The sequence below is a fragment of the Nycticebus coucang genome, chromosome 1, assembly GCF_027406575.1.
Source record: "Nycticebus coucang isolate mNycCou1 chromosome 1, mNycCou1.pri, whole genome shotgun sequence".
In the NCBI taxonomy this organism is placed as follows: domain Eukaryota; kingdom Metazoa; phylum Chordata; class Mammalia; order Primates; family Lorisidae; genus Nycticebus; species Nycticebus coucang.
Genome location: NC_069780.1, coordinates 97499949 through 97507478, shown reverse-complemented (window position 1 = coordinate 97507478; position 7530 = coordinate 97499949). Strand labels below are relative to the sequence as shown.

General features: G+C 43.9%; 2 pseudogenes across 1 annotated transcript; both read right to left on the bottom strand.

Annotated features, from left to right (window-relative positions):
• Nucleotides 1-4979: 4979 nt before the first annotated feature.
• LOC128581679 (cofilin-1-like) lies at nucleotides 4980-6456 on the bottom strand (annotated as a pseudogene). Its single transcript, XR_008378896.1, has one exon. The product of XR_008378896.1 is annotated as a cofilin-1-like (transcript).
• Nucleotides 6457-6525: 69 nt separating this feature from the next.
• LOC128593473 (uncharacterized) lies at nucleotides 6526-6623 on the bottom strand (annotated as a pseudogene).
• Nucleotides 6624-7530: the final 907 nt, after the last annotated feature.

Here is a 7530-nt window from a genome sequence, read left to right as displayed (position 1 = left end):
GAATTCACCCAATTCAAGTCTAATTTTCCTACAGATATTATCACAAAATGGGAAGGGGGCGGGGGTCTGTTCTCAGAGCACCTACATCCTGTGCTCATGGTAGCAAATTTTTGCTTTAAGGATGCTTTGAAAAAAAAATGCTCAGTACCAGCCCTTTTATCTTGCAGAATCTTTCTCCTAAATTAAGTACACTGTGGATCATGGCCTGTGCCAGACCTTCTCTTTCTGTCACATTTAAGATCACTTACTGAGCTCTCAGTCCTCCACATCCATGGGCTCCACATCCTCAGTTCAATAACAATGGATGGAAACTGGGCGGCACCTGTGGCTCAAGGAGTAGGGTGCCGGTCCCATATGCCAGAAGTGGCGGGTTCAAACCTAGCCCCGGCCAAAAAAAAAAACAAAACCTGTAAACAATGGATGGAAAGTATTCCAGAAGAAACAAAAAGAACAAAGGGTAGTTGTGTTTGCACTGAATATGCACAGGCATTTTTTTCTTGTCACTATTCTCTAAACAAAATAGTAATATCTATTTATATAGCATTTATATTGAGTTAGGTATTACAAGTAATCTAGAGATTATGTAAAGTATACAAAAGGATGTACATAGGTTATATGCAAATATTATGCCACTTTATAACGTAAAGCCTTATTTTTAGGATGAATTTGCAAACTTAATTATCAGAGCTCCTATAATGATAGCTCTGATGGCCATTCCAGAAAAAGCATTCCAAAATTGCTTTGAAGAGTGGACTAAGTGCTGGTGTTGGGGCATAGCTTCCCAAGGGGAGTACTTCGAAGGCGATCGTAGTGGTAGTCAGCAATGAAGTATGTAGCAGCTTTTCTACACATCTCATTGAGTTCATGAACTTAATTGTCATACCAGGGACTTGCGCGTCTTGAATTTTGGTATCTATAGGGGTTCTACCAGCAATCCCTGCAGATACCAAGGGACGACTGTAATTTACAGCACATTTTCAGTGCTATCACTTTATAAAAGCTTAGATGATACTGTCGTAGGAAACAAAAGCTGTTAAATTATTATGAGTGTTAAAACAAATGGCACTAAACACTCAACAAAAACCTCTGCTTCTGAATCGTGTGTGCTTCCTTGTAAAACTGACCAAAGCCTACAGGGGGCTTCTGTTTACTGTGAAGGCTGGGTGCCCACCAGACAAGTGACTAAATGTGGTATAAATTTCACTCAGACCATGCTCTGGCTTTGACGTGCGATTCTGGACAGATCATACACATTTGGAAGAATTTGCACTATTTCAAATGTTGCCCATCCAGTGATAGTTTATAACCACTTTTTAAAATGTGCATAATTCAAATTTACATCAAATGTGAGTGTACTGTTCAAAGGACAGCACCTTACCACCTTACCAAATAGCATTCAAACGGCCTCCACCTCTATGGAATAAAGGTGAGAACAAGTGATTTTGTAGGGGAGGCACACTGGCTAATAGGGAAGTACTTTTTGAAGGATGAACATTTTGATGATGTTGAATAAGTATGTTTTGAATATGTTTAATAGAAAGTAATTTGGAATGTGTTGAATAGAAGACATATTCTAATTACTATAATATACCAATTCTTTGGAAATTTCCAGAATCGCTCAATTTTGGAATCAATAGTTCTTCTGATTGCTACACTTTTGAAAGGAATTTGGATCCTTTCTAGTTTCAAAAGCTACTTTCTTGTCATCTTTTGGTTTCACTCAGAAGCATATAAACACCCGGGGTGGGAAACGAAGCCATGCTCCAAGAGAAAGGAAGTCTGACTAAAATGCATAAATCATTTAATATTTCTTAAAAACTAAAAATAACTGTTAATATCTGCCGGCAAGAAGCTTGACATGGGAGTTTTATCTTTGGTTGCCAAAGGATACATTAAATTCTTTTTGGTGTTTGGTGGGAATAATGGAATAGACAGTTTACGTTGCTTAGCTGAGCACAGAGCTTTATCTTGAATGGGCAGTCATAAACTCTGACTTGAAAACAGAGATAAGATTCCTGTTCTGCTTGAATTTGCTCATTAATCAGTTGATCAACAAATATTTACTGAGTTCCTGCCATGGAGCCTTTGACTTCCCTGTTTAATAAGGCTTCACAAATTCTCTAATATCCTGTCAAAGAAAATATTTCCTACACCAAATCGTCTTAAGACATGTTTATTTTTCCATTTCATCTTTGGCCTACCTAATGGTGTCTCATTTTTCACACCCCATAGAGATAGATTATTCCATTCTCTCTCTCTCTTTTTTTTTTTTTCAGTTTTTGGCCAGGGCTGGGTTTGAACCCACCACCTCCGGCATATGGGGCTGGCGCCCTACTCCTTTGAGCCACAGGCAATGCCCTCTATGTCTCTTTCTAGTACTAGGTTTTCATGGTCTCTGATCAGCAAAGTAAGTTTATGTTTCTGTGTTAAAAACATAGACTGACAGAATAAGATCACCCAGCGTCATGGTTCCCAGATCCCGTTTTTTTTGTATCAAAATCATGTGGGGAACATAAAGATAAATGATCTAATGCTAGCTAGCATTATAATAATTTGACATTAGTCCACATTTTATTTAGGAACCACCGACTTCATTTCTCAGGCAGGGAAATCACACTCTTTATGGTAGAGTCAAGCTACGAGACCCCAAGCCTCCTCCCAGCTCACGATCCTGCTTTTGTTCTACTGAAGCTTCCACTGCAGCCAACAACCTGCAGGATCAGAAAGGGGCTTATCTCTCAGAGAAATTAGAAATGGATTTGGGACATATTTCTTTTAGTTCTTTCTCCTAGATCCCCACTCTCTATGAGTATACTGGGTCTCCAGGTTCTTGATATCAAGAACCTTTATGGAGCTGGGCATGGTGGCTCACGCCTGTAACCCTACCACTCTGGGAGGCCAAGGTGAGTAGATCATAGATCACTTAAGCTCAGGATTTTTTTTTTGTTTTTTGAGACAGAGTTTCATTTCGTCGCCCTCGGTAGAGTGCTGTGGCATCACAGCTCACAGCAGCCTCCAGCTTTGGGGCTTAAGCTATTCTCTTGCCTCAGCCTCCCAGTAGCTGGGACTACAGGTGCCCGCCACAACGCCCAGCTATTTTTTGTTGCAGTTTGGCCGGGGCTGTGTTTGAACCCACCACCCTTGGTATATGGGACCGGCACCCTACTCACTGAGCCACAGGCACCGCCCTAAGCTCAGGATTTTGAGATAAGCCTGAGCAAAAGTGAGATCCATCTCTACTAAAAATAGAAAAACTAGCCAGGTGTAGTAGGTGTCTGTAGTCCCAGCTACTAAGAGGCTGTCTCAAAAAGAAAAGAAAAGAACCTTTATGAAAAGTGACCAATAGCACAAAATCCTATAAGTACTAGTCAACACAAACAACAAAGACTGAGTTTCATCCATCAGGAGCTGGTGAGATCACTCAGCATTGACTGAAGGCTCAGGATGCCTATGGCTGTATGCTAGGCTTTCTGGGGATATAAGACTTTTATTTTATTCACTTTTTAATTTTATTTCTGAAGACAGGATCCCTCTCTGTCGCCCTGGCATCATAGCTCACAATAACCTCAAACTCCTGAGCTCAAAAGATCCTCCTGCCTTAGCCTCCTGACTAGCTGGGACTACAGGTGCCCACCACCATGCCCAGCTAGTTTTCCTATTTTTAGGACCTCTTGCTCAAGCTGGTCTCAAACTCCTGAGCTCAAGGGATCCACCCAGCTGAGCTTCGCAGAGTGCTGGGATTACAAGCAAGAGCCACCTCGCCCGGCTGATATAAGAATTTTAAATATATGTGTTCCAAAGGACTTGCCGAGGCAACTGAACCAATTTGCAAAATAAGCAGCTCTCCTCTTAGGGTGTTAATTAAGGTACCTGCTATATCACACACACTTGCAAATGTGCGAAGGAAACTCCTGATAGGTGGGCAGCTCGCCTCCAAGTGATGTTTTGGGGCCCTTCTCTTTCCATGTTTTAGTTTTTCTCTCTTCAACATGTGGCTGTATCACACTGATAGATGGTGGGGCCATGTCATGTGGGAGATGTCATGTTCTTCCTTTCATTTCATATTCTACTGGCTAGAAGCCAGTCACATGGCCGCGATTAACTGCAAAGGAGGCAGGAATTCAGTGCAGCTCTCTGTCCTAGAAGAGGAAATGGAAACACAAGGGAAAGGAATCAGTTGCCCCACAAAGGACTCTGGTTTTCTTATCAGTAAAATACATTATTTTCTAGGTAGGGCTTCACCTAGGCCCAAGAGGAAAGATCATTCTAAGTGAAATGAAAGAGTTGTACACAGAGGAGAGAGAAATGGCAAAGGGCATGCATGGGAAGGCCTGAGGTCGTCACGTCCACTGCAAGGACAGGTGCTGGGGAAGCGTAGCTGAGTCTGGGAATATTTGTTGGCATTGGCTTGTGGTGGCCTTGAATGTCAGGCTAAGGAATTTTACCAATATTTTGGAATAAAACCTAGATTTCATAAAGTTGGACAAGGGCTTCTCAAGTCCCAGTCCCAATTCCTTGTTCTCCAGCCACCATTCAGTTCCTGCATTCATTCCAACGTTCTCAAAAGACAGCTGCAGCGACTGTGACAGCCCTAACTGTCTCTGCCCTCTGTGGCCACCCAGGACGTTGTGCCTGCTCATGGCAGTTGTTGGATCTAGATGAGCTTTCAATTATTTGTTGACAGTGTTAGCAAACATTAGAGCCCATCAAGCGAGAGTGTCCTTTTGAGGCTCTCTCCTCACTGAATCAGCTCTAAGGCAACTCTCCATGGGGCACCTCCCTTAACCACCAGGAAGCTCCCAGCTGTGTTTCCCACTCAACCCCTGTAACTCTGTGGGGCTTACTGCACACAGTCTGGGCACTGACTCCCCCACCTGGCCTCCTCTTCTGCCTTTCTTTTTCCTTGTTTTCTGATTTCTTTATTTGTGTGTGTGTGTTTTGTTTTGTTTAATAGACGGTCCCTTACTGGTCCTGCTTCCAGGAGTGGCTAAGACCAGGGGAAAAGGGAGGGGTCATCTCTACAACACTGCATTTATACACAGACCTAAACAGACAAGCACAGAGTCACTATTGCGGTTAGAAGTTGGCAGCATGGGAAGGAACAGGTGAGGTGTAGGGGTATTGTTAAAAAAAATACAGGCTCCCCCCAACTGGGGGGCCGGGGGGAACTTGGCCTGCTTCAACCCACAAAGAATCAGAAGATCAAAAGCGGTTTGGGAAGGCCAGAACTGTCAGGAATGGAGGGAGGAGGAAAATCCAGGGGTGGGGGGTCTGTTTGGCAACTGGGGTAAAGGGCTTGCTCTCCCCCTGCTGGGATCCCCCCAGTCCCTCCTGTGTGGCAGGAAGGGGGCAGGTCTGGGGCTACCAGATGCTCCAGGCAGGGGGCAGGAGGGGGCTCACAAAGGCTTGCCCTCCAGGGAGATGACAGCACTGCCCCCAGCTTCTCTGCCAGGGTGCAGTGGTCCTTGACCTCCTCGTAGCAGTTTGCTTGTAATTCATGCTTGATCCCTGCCAGCTTCTTCTTGATGGCGTCCTTGGAGCTGCCATAAATCATTTTGCTGTTAAGGGGTGCACACTCAGGAGCCCAAAAGATAAACACTAGGTCCTCCTTCTTGCTCTCCTTGGTCTCGGAGGTTGCATCATAGAGGGCACAGTGGCAGTCCTTGTCTGGAAGCATCTTGACAACAGTGACCTAGGGATCGTCAACAGTCTGACCCACATCACCACCCAGGATCTCCTTGCCCTCCTCTAGGAGGATGTTCTTCTTGTCCTCACTCAGGCAGAAGAGCACCGCCTTCTTGTGCTTCTTCACCTCCTCTGGCGTTGAAGACTTGCACACCTTCATGTCATTGAACACCTTAATGATGCCATCGGAGACAGCCACACCAGAGGCCATGTTTCTGGAAGCGAAAGGGTGATGGCAAGGAGAAGCAGAGAGGAGGTGAGCCACTGCCGCTGCTGCCGGGATCCGACTGTGATTTCTTTATTTTTTCTTTTTTTAAATTTCAGATTAATATGAGAGTACAAAAACAAGTAGATTACAGTATTTGCATTTGTTAGGTAGAGTCCCTCTTGTAGTTGTGTCCTTCCCCCAAAAGGTGTGCCATGTACCTTCGCATCATGTCCATTAGGTGGGAGCTCACCAACCCCCCCTTCTCTTTCCCATCTGCCTCTTTCCTCCTCCCCCCAACTTGAATTGAGTTTTTCTTTCATGTGGGTGCGTATTAGCTCATCTACTGGCTTCCTATTAGTATTGAAACATTAGATATTTGGTTTTCCATTCTTGTGATACTTTACTAAGGAGAATGTGTTTCAACTCCATTCAGGTTAATACAAAACATGTGAAGTCACCATCTTTTTATGGCTGAGTAGTATTCAGTGGTGTACATATACTACAGTTTGTTAATCCATTCCTGAGTTGATGGGCATTTAGGTTGTTTCCACATTTTGGTGATTGTAAATTAAGCTTCAATAAACAATCTAGTGTAAATATCCTTACGATAAAATGATTTTGTTTCTTTTCCGTATCAGACGGGTAATGTGCCAATGTTGTAACAAGATTTGTGGGCGGCACATTTTACGCATGCACATGAAAACCCAATCATCGTGCTTATAAATTACATTTTTTTTTTTTTTGAGACAGAGCCTCAAGCTGTTGCCCTGGGTAGAGTGCCATGGCATCCCAGCTCACAGCAACCTCTAACTCCTGGGCTCGAGTGATTCTCCTGCCTCTGCCTCCCAAGTAGCTGGGACTATAGGCGCCCACCGCAACACCTGGCTATTTTTTGGTTGCAGCCGTCATTGTCGTTCCACAGGCCCAGGCTGGATTCAAACCTGCCGGCTCTGGTGTACGTGGCTGGTGCCTTAGCTGCTTGAGCCACAGGCACTGAGCCCATGCTTATGAATTACAAAAGGATCTGAAATGATTTTTTTTCTTCTGGATAGATGTGTAGTAATTGGATTGTGGGATCAAATGGAAGATCTATTTTGAGGAATCTCCGTACTTGTTTCCAAAAAGGCCATCCCACAATTTCTTTTTTAAATCTTATTACAGTGTAAATTTTGATTAATTGTGTTAAAACTCATACATTCAAGAAATAAAGGCAAACAAAAACTATAAGTGCTAATATGCAACCATTTCTGATGAAGTACAATACATAGAAGTAAATACAGTAAAATAAAATATTGAGTCCCAAGAGGAGAATGTGGCACTTTACCAGCCTGTCTGTCCCATGATGTTTCTTTTGCTTTTTTTCTTGAGACAGATTCTCACTTTGTCCCCCTGAGTAGTGTCCCATGCCCTCAGCCTAGCTCACAGTAACCTTGAACTCCCAGGCTTCAGCAATCTCCTTGCTTCAGCCTCCCAAGTAGCTGGGAATACAGGTGCCACCACCATGCCTAGCTAGTTTTTCTATTTTTAGTGGAGATAGAGTCTCAGCCTTGCGCAGGCTGGTCTCAAACTCTACACTCCAGGGTTCCTCCTGCCTTGGCCTCCCTAAGTCCTAGGCTTGTAAGAAGGAGCCACTGTGC